At 37.3% G+C, this 22,065-nt stretch overlaps 1 protein-coding gene across 2 annotated transcripts in view; it reads right to left on the bottom strand.

Moving 5' to 3' along the window:
* FHIT (fragile histidine triad diadenosine triphosphatase) overlaps positions 1-22,065 on the bottom strand; it is a 533,324-nt gene that overhangs the window by 494,782 nt on the left and 16,477 nt on the right. The gene's annotated exons all lie outside the window — the stretch shown is intronic.

Below are 22,065 nucleotides of genomic sequence, written 5' to 3'. Positions count from 1 at the left end.
GAAGGCTAACAACTCTCCTGTGGGGAAAAAAAGCTTTATAATAAACTGATTCCCATTCCATTAAAAGTATACTGTTCCTTGATGCAAAGTACATCATCCATCACCTCTTAAACAGGAAAGTGAAATGCCTGTAAATCAGGAAAACATTTTAAAAATCCATAGAAAAATTCTGAACGCAAAAACAATATTGTGAATTTTATCTCTATCTTGCATTTCCTCTTCCCTCAGTCTGTTAATAAACACATTTTTTGAAGACCCATGGGAACACCCAACTCCTTTCCCTAAGCAATGTGTTCCAGTGCCTCAGTACTGTGAGGGTGGGGAGGTCCTGGACCAGCTTGCTCAGGGAAGTTGTGGATGCCCCATCCCTGGAAGGCTGGATGAGCAACCTGCTCTAGTGGGAGGTGTCCCTGCCCATGGCAGGGAGCTGGAACGAGATGATCTTTAAGGTCCCTTCCAACCCAAACCCATCCTGTGATTCTGTTTCTACACCTCATCACATGAAGACACTCTCTCAAGGCAGTGACGGATGAACACAAAGGAAGGAAGAAATGTGTCACCTCCTTGCAGGGTGAGCCAAGTCCCTCAGTGTGTTGTCACACTGGGTGAGCACTCCAAGAGCAAAAAGGTTTCAGCGACACTGAATAAGATGTTAATTCATTCAACTTACTTTCCTTCCACCAAAGCTTTTAAGTTATCCAAGGGCTACTTGGAGGTTTAATGACTATTTTTTTAAATATAAACCACTCAAGTAACAATGGTTGCTAAGGCAGCCCTGATTTATCATTATGCCACCTCAACATATTAAGACACAACTTCTTTTGCCCAGTTTTGTGAGATGACAGGCAAGTCCCTGAAGAGAGCTAGAAGCAATCAAACCACTGGAAGCAATCAAGGCCTAGGGTGATAAGTAGTACAAAATGGAACTAAAAGAAGTCGCTCCCTCAAACTGGTCACCCTGCCCAAATGGGAAGGGCTGCAGGACTTTGCACGGTGAAGCTGCAAACACAGAGGGCAGATAAGGAGGGTTCAGAATCAGCACTGCCAGCAGCAGCACATTTCTGCTGCTAATAACAAAATAAAAAGGTTTAAGCCAAAGGGAAACATTCAAACATTTATGTGAATATTTCGTCTTAAAGAGCACTTTCATTCCCAGAATTTCACCCAAGCTATGAAATGCTGGGAATGAAATGTCTTTTTTTAAATGCAAAAAAGAAAAATAAATCCATTACTCTGTATTTTTCATTTAATTTTTACTGTAGTAAATTACTATTCTAAAATATCTATTACCACATATTAAAGGACACTGAAACAGCTGAATTTGGCCTTCACATGGAGCTGACAAGCAACATGAACCACAAGCAGGAACTGAATTCCATTTTCAATTTCCCAGTTTCGATTCCAGTGTTGTTTTAATCAAGTTGCCTTTAAAGAGTCAACTGTATTTAACAGCATTAAGCCAAAGCAGTAGTAAGGTCAGGATGACAGAATTACTTCCATGAACCAGCTCTGTCTACTCATCCTGTTCTTAAGAGACTGTGAACATGAGATCACTTCCCACTTGTAATAATCATAATACTGTGAAGCAACTCCATTTTTTTCCCAAAAGGAGGAGCATTTTGAACCATTTCATGTTGTATTCCTTCCTAAAATTCTACCATGTATTTGGCACAAAGGTTTCTTCCTTTTCCTTTTCAAACCTGACCCTATAGACCCTGGAAAAGAGAACAGGCATCCAGACAGACTCTTTTTTTGTGTCATACTTGCTTTGCTTCTTGTTACTAATGTAACTTTAATATCTAATTTAAATAAGGGAGACTTAAGCAGAAGTCTGAAAGACAAGAATAGAAATTCGTATAATTTATGAACATCACTAGCAACTTTTTCTTCATAATTTCTTTAAGTAGTATTAAAGGAGCTAAATTGGCCATTTAAAGATGAACTAAAAACAGCTACTTATTCTTAATCTGACACAGGATATTTGTAACAAATGAGATACACTTGCTATCTACAGAGCACTGAACACATGAAAATCATTTATATTAACCAAGTTGTGCACTCTAAAGAACACTTTTAACACTTGCCAATATAATTGTAATTTGTAACCAATAAAAGGCCTCATATTTAAAGCTTTTGATCACTTACAGACACTTCAAATCTTGCAACCAAGTTTGGCTTCTTAACCTACACAGACACCTTTTCTCTAACATTTGTCTTTTAAAAAAACAAAAACAAATCAAACAAAAGACAAACAAACAAAAAAAAACCACAAACCAACTCAATGCTATTATAAAAGTAATAGCAGAAGCAAATTTTTCTATTTCTATACAACTATTTCTGTAAAACCGTATCTGCAAAAGGAATTAGTACAACTGTAGGAAAGGAACTTTATATATTACATGCTACGTGCAAATTTCCATGTACATCGAGATTTTACTTTAGCAACAACAAAATCTAAAACGAAGGCAGGAGGAAGTTCAGATTTATTTTGAGCAAATTTATCAAAACGTTTGCAGCACCACATAAAACATTCTATTTGCACTTAGCTGCCAATTCTGCCAGCACTTACATATTTGCCTGTCTTTAGATACCAAGTAGTTCCCCTGGGATAAGTCCATAAGTTCTATACTATCAGCATCTGAGGAGTACCCTTTCCACCCTTATCCCTTTGCCTGTTACCACAGATGACTCTGCTCTCTCCACTGGCCTTTAACTGCAAGATTAACTTTCAAGTCTGTTTGAACATCTATTTAAAAATATAAAGGAGGGGAAGGAAAACATCTCCCTCATGTTAGATGCTACATATAGAAGATGGAAAGAAGAAATTGTAATAATAACACATTTAAAGAAAGAGAAAAATTTTTTAAGAATAAGTAATGGCATGTTGTGCTTTGAAAAGACAAATTATCCCAGGGCCAAAATGGATTTCAATATGACTGTGCACTAATGAGTTCATTTACATATGTCTTAGAAAACTGCGTGTACTAGAACTTCAAGTAAAATTTAGTCCCACTAGAATTTCACAAAAACAATTACTTTTCTTTGCTCAAAATAAATAATTAGCATATTCTATCAGCAGCAATTCATTCCTTGCACAAAGAATCCATAAAATTTAGAATAGCATTTGGAGTCTTATGGTTTTTAATCACGTTACAACAGATCAAAGTATCTCCTGCCAATCAAAAGAAAGGCCATTAACATCAATTATTGGATTTAAAGTTTGGAGAAGTTTGATATCTGCTTCAGACCAACAACTGCAGCAATCACTGAAGAGACATGCTTTGCCATTTACTGCTGCTCTTCAGAGGAAAATCAAGTCAAAACCCCTTCCAACACATCATATTCAGAACAAGTCCAAGCATCTTTGGTAAGGGAAGGGTTGTTTTTTTTCCAATCGCTGTGAGCTTCACCTCCTTCACCCTAACTTTATACCAGCATAGCAAATCCTCTCCATTCTGCCCAAACTGAAGTCCAGATCACAAGTTCTGACCTTCTCAGGTATGTCAAGTTTTCTGTCGTGCCTAATGTGTGAATGCAGAAAGCTGGGACATGCTGCAAACCTGGGCAGAGTGAGCTCACACAGCACAGTTTATAAGTGGTGTCTCTAGGAAGAAAAAAACCTTTTTTACCAAGACCCTGTAAGCACAAGCACAAGTTTGGGTTTTTTCCCTTTCTCCTTTGAGCCACCGGTACAAGAAGAGAGAAGCAGCAAGAAACGCAAGATGCTCATTAAACAAACAAACATTCTCAAATTACAAGGTGTGCAGGGATACACCCAGCTCTGTTAAAAAAACAACAGCAAAACAAATTTCCTTCAGCCCTTGCAAAAAGCCAAATTTATTTTACCTCCTTTCTTCAAAAAGACTTAGAAAATGGCATTGTTTACACAGCTTATCATAAAACTCAGACAGTTTCCCCTGCCATAATGAAATTATAGATTGGTTTACAAAAACATTAAGCATAGAACTATAAAACTTTACCATTTTGCATTTAATGAAATGCTACAGCTCCAGTCTTGCAAAGATTTATGCACATACTCCACCTGATCCAGGTGAGGCTCTGCACTGTGAGGGCTGTTGTGCAGAGGCAGCAACAGCTGCTATAAACCAACATTAATTTGTAACACATAGTTGTTGTAATAGCTAGAAAAGGTTTTCATTTGTGTTTAACATCACTTTTAGGCATGAAACACATTCTTATTAGAGTAACTCCCACGTCAAAGATACACATGCTGCCAAAGCACAGGAACAGCATCTTTTGTGTTCATTTTTACTTTCAAGTTTTCTATTGCTGATCCTCAGTTCTTATACTCCAACTATAAACATAAGTAGGAGTGAGATGTTTCTCAGCCCTGATTTTCGTTATTTAGTTCTAAATCCACGCTTTTTTGTCTTCAGATCTCACAGCACTTCACTAAAGCACTTGCTTGAACTGTGCAATTGAAAAGGGGAAAGCAAGGACTGTGATGAAAAAAAAAAGAAAGGGGGGGGAACAGACACACAGAAAGAGAAACAAACCTTTTGTTACAACTTCACTTTTTTCTTAAGTCAGCTGGTAACACGCTTTGCCTCCTATATTACAGATTTCTGTAAAGTGTTACTCTCAAACCAAGTCAGTGAAAAAAATCTTTTGCTGTTGATAAATTAGTATCTTCAACAGCTCTTTGAGCAGTCACACCTTCAGCCTTGCTTTCTGCCCTTAAGTTAGAGTATGAACTAGGCTATTTTCCTAGTTATTCTTATAAAGGCAAAGGGAAGTCAATTTTCCCACAGAATTTTCAATTGTCAAGACCTCTTTTTAGTAGATCTTGATAATTCCTCTCACAAAGTCATTTCTGAGGCACTAGACAGAACTAACTACAACAAATTTGAATATTAATAGAACAAATCCATTTATTATATGGGAGAATTTTGAAGGGAAGAGTTGTTATGCTACTGACATGCCACAGGCATGGGTTAGAAACAAGATTAACTGGAGAAGAGATAAAAACTTTCAGAGTCAGCATTAATCCACAGAGTCTTTTGATGCTCACTCCCTTGCTACTGGGTCTTACTTTTCCCAAGCCCAAGTGCTCAGAGGAACTACATCACTACTTTTAGTAGATCTTATTTACCAATCAAAAGGCATTAACGTGAAGAAGAATATGGAAAGGCTCAAATACCTTTGAAAACCCCAAGGGCCGTAGTAAACATGAGGAAGGGAGGAAACTCCCAACCCCCTGCCCCAAAGTGGCAGTCCATAAATCCCAGCAAACTGGAACTGATGCTATCTGACCACCAAATACAAAGAAACAGTGAAATAAGTTACCAAGATCTACCTAAAAAGGTAATAACAATAAAAAACGCTTAATTTCCAACCTTTAAGAAACATTCAATCCTATCTACGCAAACCTGAAGTCTCAACAGGCTGGTATATGACATCATGTTTTTGGGGCACAGACAATAACACCTCACTGTTCAACACATTTGAAGACAATATTAAGAGAAAATATTGACTATAACAATTCTGTCCCTATTATTAGACAGTGCAACAACCAATAAATACTGCCCTACCCCCAGAAGCACAGTGTTACCTGGCTATATGTTTCTTGGACTGTTGCATCTACTTTTCCTGAGAATAAAACGTAAAATTTGTTCCTATTGAAAATCAACCAAGTGAAGACACTGAACTTGCATTCCACAGGAAAACTGGGTGCTACTTCCAGCTAGTGTTGTTCTCAGCACGCCCATGGGATAAAGAAACACCCAGAACAATTTTCTCCCTGGCAGGACACTGTTACTTTAGCAGGGAGGAGCATTAACTGAGCACAGCTTTGTGAGTGCAACTGAAATCATTCAGTCCCTTTGCCAAAGTAGCCCAAGTGACATAAATTTATGTTTTCAAGAAGGTAGCATATGACCAGGACTACCAGTACTACCAAGTTAAATGCTCTGGTGAAATTTATAACTCCTTTGCTCTATTTGTTACAGAACAAATATCATTAGACAGATCTGGGGCTGCGCTCTGTTCTTCCCTGAAACAGGTTCTGGAAATTTAGGAATTGTTTGACTAGGAGTTCAGTTTGGATTTATATACAGCCAGTTCTCATTGTGGTTCTTTGCCTCGAGCAGCAATCCCATCGTGTTCAAAGACCAGTCTGACAAACACAGAAAGCTTTTACCTGCTATTAATTTTACATCCGTGTAACGGAACAATCCAGTCTAAACCCTCTCAGAAGTCTGAGTGGCAGCAAGACTAAACATTGCCCAGCCAATCCACTTCTGATTGAAGTTATTTTCTGCTCAACACAAAGGGAAGGGAATTTGAAGGAAAGGTGAAAAAGTAACCTATGAAAAACATTATTGAGAAATCTCAACTTGAACACCAGGATATCACAGCTGTGCCTATCTTGAGTCCCTGAGTAATTATATGCAATGCATGATTAATGTGTTGGAGCAACATTTATTAAATCAAACTGTTTTTCCTGGTTGGCATGTTGTATTATTTATATTATATTGCATTTACAGGCCACAGTGCCCTCATGGAAATTATATACAAGAGAAGAGAGGGATTTTAGGTTGTCACTATCAGCACTAAGTAGACCAATGCCATCAGAAAAGTCTTAGAAGCTTTCTCATTGCTTGGCCAAAAATTAAAGAAAAAAATCTAAGGAAAGGAGTATAGGGTTGATGAACTACAAATATAGCTACAAATATATGCAGGCCTACAACCAAAAACAAGGCATGGGAAAGTAGAGACAGGGAGGAGGAAGTACAAAGGGGTTTGTTGAACATCCTATTTCTGAAAAAAAAAAAAAAAAACAAAACCAAAAAAACCCACAAAAAAACCACAAAACCAAACAAAAACCAAAACTAAACAAAACCAAACAAACAAAAAAAAAAAAAAGAAAAAACCCAACAACTTCTGAATGTATTAATTTATGTGTTAAAAATGTTCTGCATTTGAAGCTGTAAAAAAACCAGTTTAAATTATTTTCCTTTTTAAAAATTCATCACTCACTTATGAAATATTGCATTGACCTAAAAGCAGCAATGCTTAAAGAAAAGATCACATTGTGCCATACTTATACATAGATGTTGCATTACTGGTAATCAGCAAACTTGAGGAGAAACTTCTGTGGCATTTAAGAGAACCTTTATGCCCCAAAATCCCCCTTTTCTTTTTTTTCCATTGAATGAAATAACAGTTTTCAAATCAGACATTTTGGTGCACAAAGTCAAGAGCTGTTAATTAACAGAATGAGTGATGAATTCCAGTCTCGCTCATTAAACAGAATTGTATTTAACTGTGATTAATTAGATTAAATCTAAAAGTTCGAAAGAAAGGTTATTCCACTTGCAAAAGCTTCTAACAGTTTCATAAAAAAATTAATACTTTGCTGATCATAACAGATTTCGAAACTTTCAAAGCATTTCACAAGTCCTGTGCCAATTTTGCAAATCCAGAAACTAGATTAAAACCAGCTTAAATGACCTGCCAAAGGATACATAAAGAATCAACAGTGGGAGTGTGAAGAAGTTGCAGGTTTCATAAGGCCCAAGCATCATCACTTTTACTACCAGATCTGCATACCTGGGTAAAGGAGCAGGGAAAACAGAGCCATAAATCAAGAAAAATAAAGCCCTCTCTCCTAAATTACTTGCTTTCCTAACAAGCCAGCAAAACTACAGAGATGGATTCTCCCAGAAATAAAATTTTACTAATAAGCTTCTCCAGCTGAAGTTGTATTTTTCATTAATGAGAGTGAAAACATTTAGCAGGAAACAATTTATGTTTTTTTAAAATGAGAAGTGGTGGTTATACAACTTAAATAATTGGAATGAACAGGTCACATGACTGAATAACTTCTAAAGTTATTTGAAAAATATCTTTTCCCCTCACTTTTCAAAAAATTTTTCCCTGTTAAACTAGATTAAGTAAAACTATAAAGTTTCTACCCAAAACTCAGACCAATCAGGAACATTAGTTTTAATTGGCCCTCTGGCATAAACTAGCATATAAAATAGTCTTAATGCCAAATCTTTGTCTCTAATCACATAGTTTAAATTTCTTTTAGATTAAATCCAACTCAAACACAACTCCATTCAGTTGTCTACACTCAAAACATGCAAAGTACCTAAAGAGAGTTAAAACGGATTTGGTCACTTCAACTCTATTCAGTGCACAGACAAAGTTTATTGTAACTTGATAATAAGCCAAAGATTATTTTCAACCACAAATATTATTTTGGAAGCACAGCCTAATGGTTAAAGCATGAGACTGCAAATCCACTTTTAAACAGAAACCAATTTCCATCACAGATCAGTGAGTGACTCTGGGCAAGTTAATTAACCTCCCTGCAATCTGTGAAATTGGGATAATACCTGCCTTGGAGTGAGGCTTAATTCATTAATGCTTATGAAACGCTCAGAGATCCTTAGATGGATATACTATAGAAATAGAAACAAGCGCAGGATTTCAAACACTACTTTGGAACACAATTCCTTTCTGAAAACAGACCTCACTGTCAAGGAAAATGCCAGTTCAAAAGTGATATTTGACTGACTTCAGGTGAACTGAAAATACATTCCACACCATATCAAAAACCCCAAGAAAAAAATAACAAAAAAAGGCTATATATTGCATGTCTCTTCCGTCAACTACACACAGAATAATTTTAACTATGCATTTATGGAACTCATCAGATTCTCATCACCTGCAACTACACACATTGCAATTAACTCTGAAGAGTTCGTCAGAGTCTGCCAGAATTCTCAACACAGTATCTAGTCCTGACTGCAAAGCTGTAAAGTTCATGCAAGTATTAAAACATTTCACTGTTTTGTTGTGGTGTGGTTGGTTTTTGTTTGTTTGTTTTTTGGTTGCTGTTGTTGTTTTGTTTGGGGTTTTGTGTGGGTTTTGTTTGGGATTTTTTGTTTGTTTGTTTTTTTTTTTTTTTACTTTCTCGTTTAGCCCCCTCGTTCTTCTCTGCCTTCAAGAAAAGAATGCAACAGGACGTTGTTCATTCCAAAAGCTGGGAGGTCGGTGATGACACCTGAGTGCATGAGGTAAGTGGCAGACATCACCAAAGCTATCCAGGAGGAAAGGAAATTTTGAAAAGAGGCAGCAACATTCCTTCTTCCAGCTCTCATGGTTGGCATACCCTGAGCTGAGCATTCTGCCGTCTCAAAGAGAAACTGATTTTCTGTCACCAGAAATTCTCCAAAATATAAAATTTAAAAGCAGTTGCAGAACCTGAACACCTGTACCTCACTCCTTTTAGACAGCTTGCTCTCTTGAATTAAAACAAGCTCTCCTGGAGATGGAATGGCTGCAACAATGCTGTTATTTAAATTTCTTTCTTTAGCAGTATATACTTGGGTTATCATCAAAATAGAAAAACAACGTTTTTCCATATATTTGGAAAAGTTTACATGAAATAACATTATCACATAATATATAGATCATCACACACTGCACTGTTCTGCACAAGCATTCATGACTGAACATACCTTTAAAATGCCTAAGAGGTTAAAACATTTAGCTGAAAACATCAGCCTTGGAAGAGAAGTGCCACCTATTTTGTTTGTGATCTTCTTCCTAAAGAAAATTAAGCTTCAGAGGTAATATTTTTATAGTCAGCATTTATATGATGCATATTATCTACACGAATGACCAAGTTTTTCCCCCAAACATGGAAGCCAAGAAAAATTTCCTATAAATTTTATACTCAACAGAAATTATCTTGGCTATTTTTACTCCCAAAGCACCAATCCACAGCCTTTAAGACTTTCTACACAGTGAAAACAAAAACACAGTGCTGTGGCACAAGCAAAGCAATTAGCACTCTTTAGGGTTTGATGACTCCTTTCTTGACCTACTGGAACATCAGTTTACAGAAAACGAATTTTCTTAGTGATTAAGGAACATTAATAAGGAATTTATTCTTTCACAAGTCAAGAGTTAGTGAATAGCTAAACACAGCAGTGATCGATTATAAATGCATAATCATCACGTGTCAGCCACAGACAACTGAACTGCACAAAGACATCCTTAAGACTGTTGGGATTTTCTACTTCAGCTCTCTTCTGCTGGCAAAGTGTTTCAGGCAAATTAAATACTTGGCCTCCTATTTTTCTTCTTGATTTCTTTTCCTCAGTATTAGAGAACTACAAAACTTCAACTGTTTATTGAAAAGCCAAGTATTTTGAGGACTTTGACTCCAAAAAAGTAAAGTTTTTCAAGTCAAAGTGTTACTGTTTATTTGGAGGTTCAGCAGATAACAAATCAGTAACAAATAAGCAAATCCTGTGAAGTTGCCCCCAAGCAGAGAGGAATTGCAAACAATAATCTGGAGGGGGTGAGGAATGCCTTGACAAGAGGTAACAGTAGAAAGACTTTTCTGATAATAGCACTGTTCAAGGAAACTGTAACATCAGCTTATTTCCTTGGGTACTCCTATTTCAGCCTCAGAAGTTTATTTCAGACATCATAAAACCACTGAATGTGTGGCACTGAACTGTGCCACTTTTTAGTTTTTCCCCCTCAGCTACACATTACAGCAGCAACTGTCTCAAATTCATCACAAGGCAAAATCCTCTGGCTTCAAACAGATTGTTTTCCATGATATCTTACAAGTGACTTAAGATGATAATTAAATAAGATATTAGCAGCAACTAACTCCTCATTTTGATAACAATTTAACATAACTCTGGTGTAAGTTAGGACGATTGTGTTATCATAAAACCAATTGATGTGAATCATAGCAACTCTGCAGTGATGCTAAAAGTAATCTCATTTTCCCTAAAACTGAGTATTATACATATGAAAAACTTTAAACTCATAAATGTAATAACTTGTTTAATTTCCACTGTACTCTACAACTTTTGTATGCTGGACCAACATGTAAACACCCCTCAATACAAAAAGTAAGATTTAAAACTCCAGAACCTGTTAACGACAGCAAATGAAGCATATGTTTAGCTTTAAAAAAAGATTACTCTGCTAGAATTACCTTGCTGAAATACATGAAGTAAAAACATAAGAAAGAAGTGGATTTTGACATTTCATATTTTGTTGAATACCAGTATTGCACAGGCAATCACTGTCTCTTACATATAAATTAACATCCTACCATCTGTCAAGTGTTCAGATAATCACAGGGTTTAATGCACAATATGGTTATTAGAATGTGACCTGACAAAAAGAAAAAGAACACAACCTAATTTGGACTATGAAATCTATGATCTCACTTGCAAATGACAGTTTGACAAGCCATTATTGTGCATTTTGGCTTCTATAGTAAAAGCAATTTTACGCACATGTAATTCTATTAGTCATACAGCCAACTGCCTGTGCAAGATTACTTCAAACTAGAACATTTGCTTGGTCATTCAGGATTTTGAACTTAGGTAAATATTTGCACCACGAATAGAAATTTAATGATCTGTATATACACACACAGCCCTAAGAATAAAACACAAGTCACTATGCAAAATAATCCTCTGTGATGCTGCCATTAACTGTAACCACAGACTTTCTTCAAGGAATCACACACAAAGTCATTAAGTCCAATAATTATCTATTTATCAACTCACACTGGCTGAAGTGGAGTGTTCAGGACAGCTCTGTACACATTCTGTTCCACATGCAAATGTGTTATCTGCCAATAAGCACTGTTACTTTTATTCACAATATTTCTTATGTACTACCTTTATGGTTTATTCCACACCCAATAGCTTGTTTTTGCCATGGTAAACATTACTGACAGTTGTCTCTACTCAAGACCACTAAAAAAATCCTATTACCCTCTACTAACAGCAAAATACTGGGCAAGTCTCATGTGCCCCTGGTTCCCACATTTTTCAGTGGCTCAACTGCATTTATAATGATCCAATAAAATATACATTTCCAAAGGATGATCACTTCAAAGTATAAAATACATGCTTGGGAAAGGTGAGATTATGTCTTCAGGAACAAACAAACAAAACATTCTAAGGAGGTGACACAAGGAAAACAAAGCACAACAATAACAACAAAAGTTAACACGGTTTTACTACCTGTAGAAATGAAGGTTACAATTAATAGACTTTTCAAGCTTTAGTTACACTACACAAGGACCTGCCTCAATAATAAAGCATCGTGATCTCACCTTCTTGCCAGAAGGCAAAAAAATCAGATCATGGTTTATGCAAGGCCTGTCAGCATTTCAAAGCCCAACACTTCTTACAGCTACACAAAACAGCTCTTAACAGCCAGAGCTCTGCTAGTCTGAGCACTGTTTCTACCAAAAGGGAAATAACTAAAAACAAGGAGAAACCACAAGGAAGGAACATTTACATGATTTTGTTCGGGTTCAGTTTGATATGCAGTAAAAGATTTTCCCTATTAAATGGCAGAAAATATCAGTTATGTAAGATAAAGATCAAAAAGTTCCATTTTCCAAAGCACCTGAGTGACCTACATGAACCTGACTCTTCTTTTGAATGATCACACACTCCAATCACCACAGGTCACCAAACTCTCACACGTCTAACAGTGCAGACAGGGGGATTTATAAAACATGCTCAGCTGCATCAACCAAACTGGAATTGCTTTGTAAAACTGGTTCCTCTAAACTGTCTTCCTGGGGAAGTTACTATGGGAAACAAGGGGGAAAATAAGCATGGCACAATTCTCTGGATGTCTCCAAGTGTGTAGTAAATGTGAAGAAGTGCAGAGAAAAGCATCTTATGTAAAAGTACTCCACAAATGTTTACTGAGCAAATAACTACAGAGTAACCACCACGCAGGAAACTCATTGAGCTCATGAGGTAAAGAAATGTTTGAATTATTGAAAGCCAAGTCTCTCCCCAAACTTTAACTTAAGCACTTCAGTCAACTGTGTACATCTGAAAAATTTACCCTTAAATTTAACCATGTGGAACATTATTCCTCCCTAACAACAACCAACAAAATCTAAGCCATTTCAGGTTTTAACTCGAAAACAATGCACATCAACTCACAGACACTGAAAGTTAGAGAGTCCCATGGAACTGTACTTGCCCACCTTTAGTTATCAGTGTTGGACTCTTCAGGACAGGTTTGCTCTGAGACTAACACCGAAGTCCATCTGCCATGGTGGCTGCTACTTGCTGGCTGCTCAAGTGACTGGAGGCAGATCTTCCTGCCCACAGCTGTTAAATCACCCCTGAAATCACACCTGATCAGCTTTTACTGCTCTGCATGACACTTCCAGCAGAATGTAGGTCAGCCTTAATTAACCAGGCAAATGGTAAACCTATGGAAGAGTTTCATTTTAAAGGTTTGGTTACATCATCTTTTAATTTTCTTTTTTTTTTTTTCCAGAGAAAAGAATGTTTTCACAGGAGGTTGATCAAGCTTTTGTGTTTTAAGGTTAATTTGCAAGTTCTTTGGCCTATACAATTCAACAGGGCGTTTATATTATAATGATTGACTCATCTCACCTGTCCTGTCTTCTCCCATGGGAGCATGAAAGTGCATACATTAATATCAGAATAATTAAATAATCAGAAACACAATACAAGTTTTCTTACTGAAATATTTAAAGTAGTTTAGCAACAAGCCAAGGTCAGGAGAAGAGAAGATTAAAGTCCAATTAGCCCAAATCAATCAAAATACTGGAGTAGCAGCTGACCTAAAATAGTATATTACAACTACCAAAACAAGTGGCAATGGGAACACACTTTTGTGTCCTGTGTAAGGAAAATAGGGTAGCTGAGAGGAAGAAAAAAACACTTTAAAAATAGTACCTCTAGTAATCAAAGAAGCTTCATACTTCTCTTCCTCCCAGAATATTCAGCAAATTACATTTGCTTCTCTATAATAATTTCATCCCTAACAAGATCAGAGGAAATGATTTATTCCACCCCCAGTCTTCCTACATTTGTACGTCACCCTATGGGACACTGCCTTTCTGAATTGCTTTTGGCCATCTGATATTATATTACTGCAGTCTTCTGCAGAAGGAGCCAGAAAAGAAAAAAAAAAAAAAGGGGAAGGGATCAAAATAATTACATTAATGCTGGGAATCAAAGTTTATTGACTTTCCCTTGAGCTATAATACCAAAAAGCTGATTACAGAAGTTGTCAACTTATTTAATGATACCACCAACTTCTCTCTGAACTTGTCAAAATATCTTCTGAAAAAAATTCTCAGAAGAGTTTTTGAAGTACAGTAATACATTATTAACTTCATCTCTCTGCTGAAGAGAACTGTATCTGCCTCTGCTCCTTCTACCTGTTTGTGCCTACCAAAACACTGACGACCCATTGTCATTGTAATAAACTCAAGAGCCCTCTGACTTGTCACATTCCCAAGCAAACCAACATCTCGTTTTCACATCCCAAGTACATCCTACTTATTCTACAAAACGCAGGAAAAGCCTAGAATACAGTTCCAATAAAAATAAACACCTTGCAGTCACACACAGTGGCACTCTGAAGCCCAGGTGTCCCCATGGACAGAGTTTCCACAGATCATTGTGCTTTTTTAAGTTTTCACCCACTGACCCCTCCCGAGCAAAGAGCTCCCAGAGATGCCCGTACATGTCTTTGTTCCGAAAATTCTCTTAGAAACTGCTAACACTTCTTTTCTGGATGTCCCCCTTTGGAGAGAAGATTTCCTCTCCCAACACTTTTTCTCACAGACCAACAGTGTCAACAGCATCTTCTTCCTTCCATCCTTTTTATTAAATGACTTCACAGCGCAATGTGCACAGGGAAATAGATAATTACACAGCTGATAATGAGAAAAAATGACCAGAGGTGCCTTTTCCCTCTTTTCCATAAGGGTCAGCAGTGCAACAGAAGGTACCACCTCTAACAAAAGATTTGTCTTTGTCTCATCTGCAATACAGCTTATTTAAAACATACTGGGAGAAGTACAAACCAACAGTGTTGTCCAGTTCTGTGAATACTAACAAAGCCAGGAAGTGCTTTATTAATTGAACTGAGCTCTAGCTCTTCATGTTCTCTTTCAATATGACTGAGCATGCCATGCAGAGTTTACAGCAAACCTGTTCTTAGCAACATGCAGGTAGAAGACCCATAAAATACAGTGCACAAAATACAGAATCACAGAATCAATTAGGTTGGAAAAGACCACTGACATTGGGAAAAGGAAGAATGAACCAGCTACTGCAGCTTTTCTGTTCTAACCATTAGTACCAGCACTTGAAAGGCAAAAAAGATGATGACACTTCATAACAAGGACACGTCAAAAATCCATCCTTGCCTTGTAGCACTGAACCCAGGCTTGAGTTTCTCCACCTTCCTTGCTTGTGTCATTTCCTTGAGAAGAGTAGCTGAGATTCCAAGAAACTCTTTCATTTGAAAATGAAGATGGAGAACAATAGTTTGAGACACAAAAAAGAGGTGTGGGTTTAAAGATGATAATCACGAGCTTCAGGAAAATTATTTAACAAAGACTCATTTATTAGAGAGTTGTGGACTGCTGCAGAATTATTGAGTAGTCATTCAACTATTTAGTGATAACAAAATACTGCAATTTTGATATAAATTGCTATAAATCTCACTTCTTAAGTCTAGAATACTGTAACAGACAATGTGGCATTTGCAGGAGTATGATTAGATAATACAGTTTATCATCACACAAAAATGGCACGACACACATCTAGTATGGATAAGCAAGAATAATGCCTAAGCTACAAAGCAATAATGAAAATTACAATTTCTAGCTATAAATATAAACTGCAGAATTAAGCCAGCTTTTTCTGTTGACAGTATGAAAGACGAAATTGGAATGTTTATTTAGTTTCTAGAGTTCCAAACTGCAATTGCAGAAGTGCTTGATAAAGATTGTGTCTTTTGAAAATGGACTTGCATTAACCTTTTTATAGCCTTCTTAACTGAATTAGTTTAAGGGGTGCCTAAAATCTGCAGTGACAAGTATTATCCCTGTTTCTAGTCCTAAAAAAATTCCCTTGCTAGGGTGATTATGTATTTCAGTGGCTTTTCCTTCAGAAATGTTTTCAATAAAGCAATAAATACATGCCAGCTTTGGATCTGCTCCTGCCCCTAAGACAGCTGAATGGTTTCAGACATTGGTTTTGTCTTTACCTCGAGGCTACATGAAATGGAGGGGCTCGAATGTGTCAAGTTTTCCTGCTAAGTGTTCAAAACTCTTTGCTAAATCTTCCTGGTGACTTCAGTTCTCTGCCACTGAGTTTGAGTACCTTGAAATATCCTGAAACCATCTTTCAGTCCTACTGCTCTCCCAGTTCCCTTTCTAACAGTTAAAGTGTGCAGCAGATTCCACTGGCCAAAGCTTGGCAATGTTGGCTTCATTAGTGGACAATTCTAAGGCATATTGGAAAAAAAATACTACGATGTGATTTCTTCAATGCCCTTATTAAACACAAACCTTTCCTTTACCATACATGCAGTATCCCAGTGCAAAGACAATGCTGTTTGCAGCCTCAAGCAACACATACTTCTTACTCAGACCAAGTTTTTTCGTTACTGATCTTCTGTTAAAAAAAGTTGGGCCAAGAGCTTTAATTGAACGATTAAAGTTTAATCTCTTACCCACTATGATTAAGTAGAATCCCTTTAACTGTAATCTGAACATCTTTTTGCCATTTCTGCCCAGAAGCTACAGCTTCAAGAGACACAGTATAGAGAGAATTCTGTTTCACATTACACTTTAACCAAGAATATCAAGCAGAACATCAAGCATAATGCTTTTCCATGTTTAGCCCAGTGAACAGGCTTTTTTCCCAAGACTGAGAAGCTGGCCTTGAACAACAGCAACCCAAGGCAAAAGGATTACAAGAAATACATCGGCATTACCAATGGGCTTTAAAGCAATCTAATTAGGTAGCCACACACTGTGTTTTGTGAGAAAACTACCAACCTAATAACTGGATCGTCACTGGAAAGAAAATGAAAAGCTCATGCTAGCAGTGAAACACTGGGTTTTTCCCTGCCATCTGCACCCTATAAAATCCTGTCAATCTCTTTGGGCTGACAGACTGTCTGTTAAATAGCTGGAGAACGACCTGCCCTGTTTCAGGCTTGGAAGTGCAATGAGAGACATTCAGGTTTAAGCACCACCTTCTAAAGGAAAAGGATTCAACACCTGTTAGATGCAGAATTGCAACTTTACAAGGAAGTAATTCTGTATCACATTTATGATGAAATAAAATTCAACTCATTGATATGGCATAAGATATTAGTCATCCTCACTTAAAAACTGAGGAACACATTTTTACTAAAATTCTGTTTGTAGATCAAGTTGATTACAGGTAGTAGTTTACATCACCACCAAACCACCTTCAGGAAAGGGAACTCAACACAACTACCCACAATTACAGCTGATGAATGTAAATTGCTTTGTTTCAAACTTTACCCACTACTGCTTCCCTTTTACTTTCTTTCTCAACAATTCATTTTACTGACACACACAAAACAAAACCGCTGCAAGCAGACAAGTGTTCAATTAATGTAATGATTTAACTTGCTGTACTGTGCTATGGTTTTTTTGCTTCTCCCAGCTTTCAAAGAACCCTGTTTGCAGTGTGAAAACCTACTTTTCCCTCCGGTGCTCTATTTTAGGAGCAGTTTCATCTTGTCCAAGTTATTTAAAACTATGCACTTGTTATCAATTCATAGCAAAGCTCCCATTGATGCCATTTCTAATACTAACAGACTTGTTACCATATAAAGCCCATACCCAGCATTGCTTTGTTTCATCTACTAAATGATGTGCCACTGTTTGAACAAGTTATCCTTAAACAGAAAGTTTCAGAGAAACAGCTGTTTAATAGTCATTACATAAACAAGTAAAAAATAAAAACAATTTAAATACTGCATGGTATTCTAATTAAATACAGGAAAAAAAGTTCCTTTACTGTCTGATTTCAGAGAAAACATCCCAGGGAGAACAGAAAGTGTAGGTTGATATCCACTGAAAATATGAAAGACAATTCTTGATTTTAAGCATCACATCCAGTCCTCATTTTATTCCCCAAGTCTTAGTGAAAGAATAAAGAGATTTGTCCCCCCTTCCCAGGAAATAGATTAGGTAGGCATGGCACTTTTCCACTTCACCGTTGTATGCAGTAATAAGCTTTTCTTTTGTAGCATTTATGAATTCAAACAGTGCTGGGGTTAAGCTGGAGCAAAGCAATTTGGCATGCTTGCATCTGCTTTTATCAGGGAAAGGAAAAGCAATCCATGAGGTCTGGACTGACCTTAAAGCATAAGTATTTATTTGGAGATTCTAAGGGCTTACCAATTGTGTTTGGTAAGAGGGAACTTAAATTCGATCACACTCACACGCAATGTCACCTTAATTCCAGCAAGCGCCTTTCAGAGCTTCTGCTGTGCCAATAATGTAATTGGTATTCCAGCACTATAAATATTCTCTCTTTAAAAAGGACATATTAAGCACACACCCCTGTTCTACCATGCTGCTTTCTACAGGACACGTCAGGTTTCCAAAGTCAGCTACTTTCAAATTCAGGCAACTTATTTTAAAACATCAAATCTACGCTGTTTCATGCAATTGTATTTTCAATTAATTTCTATATAACCCAGTGACGACTCTGATATACAACTGGCCCGGAAAAATATTGAAATCAATCATCTCATAAGAAAAGCACTACAGAAAATTGTCTTAGAAATCTTAGACATATGAAGGATGTGGTTTGCAAAACAGGCCTTTGTTGCACTCACTAATGAAGCTGTTTCTAAATTAACCAGCTGAAATACAAATGCAATTCTTCCCCTAGGAAATAGACACTCCTGTTTTGTTTCAAGGTAAGATTGCTCCTGTTCTACTCTGAAATCTGAGCAACTTTTAGGGTTTCCAACTCTCAGGTCCACAATAAATTAAAAGAAATGCATTAGAAACAATTAGCGGGGAAACATTTACTGCCTCTCATTGACAAAGATACTTGATCAAATTTAGATCCACTGCAGTGCAAGCAGTAAAACAACATGAATACACAGTCTGCTGCTTTGCAAATGGACTGCTTTTCCTGAACACTTCCATCTTTCCACTTAACAAATAGTACCATTATTGTCAGGGAGTGATGTGCCAGTGATTAAGGGCTTATAATTCTTTTTTTTTTCTGCTCTATTCACTCTTCCTCTATCTTTTTTTGTCCTTCCCTGGTCATTTTCTTTAACTACTGGAAAACTGGAGACTTTTTTAAAACCAGCATTACATAGAACTCGTTCTTGGTGACATAAGCCAGTACCACCTTTCATACACTCCACGTACATCCTACCTTCAAATATAACTTGGTGTTCTGTAGCCCTGACCAATGTTGTCTCTGGGGCTTTTCCCCTGTTAGAGTATTGGCAAGCCAATATTCAGGATTATTTGTTTCCAGATAGCCAGTACCTCAAACATCTGCCTTTGACACCGTATTTCTCTCTCTTCCCTTAGTCCTGTCTAGCTGGGCTACAGCTATTTATTTTAATATTCCAAGACAAAAGGTTGACTTTTTTATTCTCCTCCTACCAGAAGTGGGTCAATACTCCAGAAAAGCTTGTTTGTAACACTCATTTTCACTAATAGTCTAGGTATACAGCTTCATTAGAATATTTTTCCTTTTTTTTTTTTTAATTGTCAAGCAATGGACAGGCTGCCCAGGGAAGTGGTTGAGTCACCATCCCTGGAGAGAATTAAAAAATGTGCAGATGTGACAATTAGAGACACGGTTTAGTGGCAGGGCTTTGCTAATGGCTGAACTGGATGATCATAAAGGTCTTTCCAACCTAAATTATTCCAAATATACACTTCATATAAACAAAATGACACAACTGGTCTCATACAAGAAAGAGAACTGTTGCACCTCTTAACTCGTCTGCTGAGCATTCAAACTGAGCACAGAAGTGCAGAAGGAAAGACTCCTGCATTCCTTTCTTCTCAAAGGTGCCTTCAGAGCTCCTGTTTTCTCTATCTGCAGCCAGACTAATCACAGCTCAAACACAAACACGCTCGGGGAATCAGCAATTCAAGCCACATGTTCTCACAAAAAGACAAATTGATTCGGTTCACCAGGCCTGCTCAGGGCTCAAAAGCAGAGCAATCAGGCTCTCAACGAGACACAGAGATCACCCCATGCAATTCCATTACAGCCAAGGACAAGGGTCTCCAATCGAGATGCTTCATTGCCATTTTCTTCCCGCCTGTTTGCTCAGTGTCCTACTAACATACTAAGGACAGATCCAAACTGCCTCTTCAATCCCAAGAAAAGCTGCATGATTCTCTTAATTTGACATCAAACCCAGATCAGTAACTGATGCTAAAGGGCAAATCACAGTAGCTTGAGTTTAAATTCGTCCTAAAGTGGTGAGACAGCAGCTTCAGGACGGAGCTGGCTCATATTCAGCAGCTCACAAAGAACGTGTGAAGAGCTTCTATCTGCAGGACTGTGGCATCTGAGAAATGTGCTCACACTTAGGGCACAATTAATCACCTCCTCAGAGGAGGAGATTTTTCCTCTTGCCAGGATCCCTCCAAGGAAAAGCAAGCCTGACAATTAGCTCAGGTAACAGCATCTGACAGCAGCTGAGCAGATGTGCCACCTAAAGGACACGGGCACTGCGAGGGATCTAACCGATATTTTCACTCTGTGCCCAAATAAAGAACAGGAGAAAGGGCTGTTGGGGAGGTGGGGGGTGTTAATGAAACAGAAGCCAAATCCATCTAAATTAAAGATAAATACAAGAAGGTTATTTGGTTCAAGGTCACCTGTGGCACACACCACCACAGGTACTATGATAACTGCAGATAAACACAAGATTAGACAGGTACAAACAGCTGTAAACCTACAAAGTGCTGCTGCAATGCACATAAGAACACTCTCTTGGTTCTCCTAAAAGGTATCCTTTTGGAAATACTTTTACTCACTGGAAATATTTGCTCCCATCTCTCTTTTTTTTTTTAATATATTCTTCTACCTATTAACAGCTTAACTGCCTATAAATATTAAAAATTTATTTGCCATGTCATAAAATGCAAACATGATCAGACAAAAAAACCCCAAACAAACTCATGCCACAGCTTAGCATACATTTGCTCCTTCTACACTATACAAATCTGTTGTTTAACCAGTATTTAAACAGTTGATCATAGTGATTTACAATTTATAACACCACAAATTCATATCAATTTAAATTTCACTGCATAATGTGACTATCTTGAATTTCTAAATCTTTCTTTTATGTTGCAGGCTGCTTTAATTATCACAGTTCAACTTTCTGAAAGTGACAACAGAAAAATCTGAAAATGAAAAGATGAGCTTGTTGAAACAAATATAATATTATGGGATATCTGAATCTCACCAAAGCAGGTAATTGATAAAAATTCATCTCTGTCAGGATGCCTGATGTATTATCCAATCTCTTTTCAGCAAAAAAAAACTATTTCCACTTTAACTATTAATCAAAGAACAATTAAGTTATACATTTATGAGCAAGTACAGAATGCCTAACCAACTTCAAAGACTAAAGGCACTGTGGTACAACTATAATGCTCTGCTACCTAAGTTTTCGGTGTTTATCCACTTAATACACAGAGAAAAATCCACAGTTGCACAGCATTATGTATCCTAATTTCCTGCTTTCTGCAGAAATGCTTGATGCATACTGCTATACGAGCCAGCCTCATGCAAATTCAGAAGAACCACTAAAAAGTCACTTTAATTTTTCTTGGTTTTCTCACCTGCCATTAGGAATCTGGGGACCAGTGCATTTATTTTTAAATACACTGCATTAATCTTTGCAAACATAACTACACCAGCATAACTGAACCACTGTGAACAAAGCAGAAGTCAGCAGTTATTCTCTAAGATTTGGTGACCCTCAGCACAACACCTTTCTCTACATTTTCCCTCTAACCATCACTCAGCACTTTTGTACGATAGGGAAGCCAGGTGGCCAAAAAGTTGTCCTGTCAGCTTTATCTTTAATGCCTGCACTCAGATCTGTGAATGCAACACAGAGGGTGTCAGGCAATATTTGTCAATGCAATGCAACACACTCACCTTTGGAGTATCTTCTTTCTGTACTTCAAGGCTACAAAGGGAT

The sequence above is a fragment of the Myiozetetes cayanensis genome, unplaced genomic scaffold, assembly GCF_022539395.1.
Source record: "Myiozetetes cayanensis isolate MyiCay16 unplaced genomic scaffold, myiCay2020 scf18, whole genome shotgun sequence".
NCBI classification, from domain to species: domain Eukaryota; kingdom Metazoa; phylum Chordata; class Aves; order Passeriformes; family Tyrannidae; genus Myiozetetes; species Myiozetetes cayanensis.
Note: the sequence above shows the minus strand (reverse complement) of the source record. Positions and strands in the feature narration are given on the sequence as shown.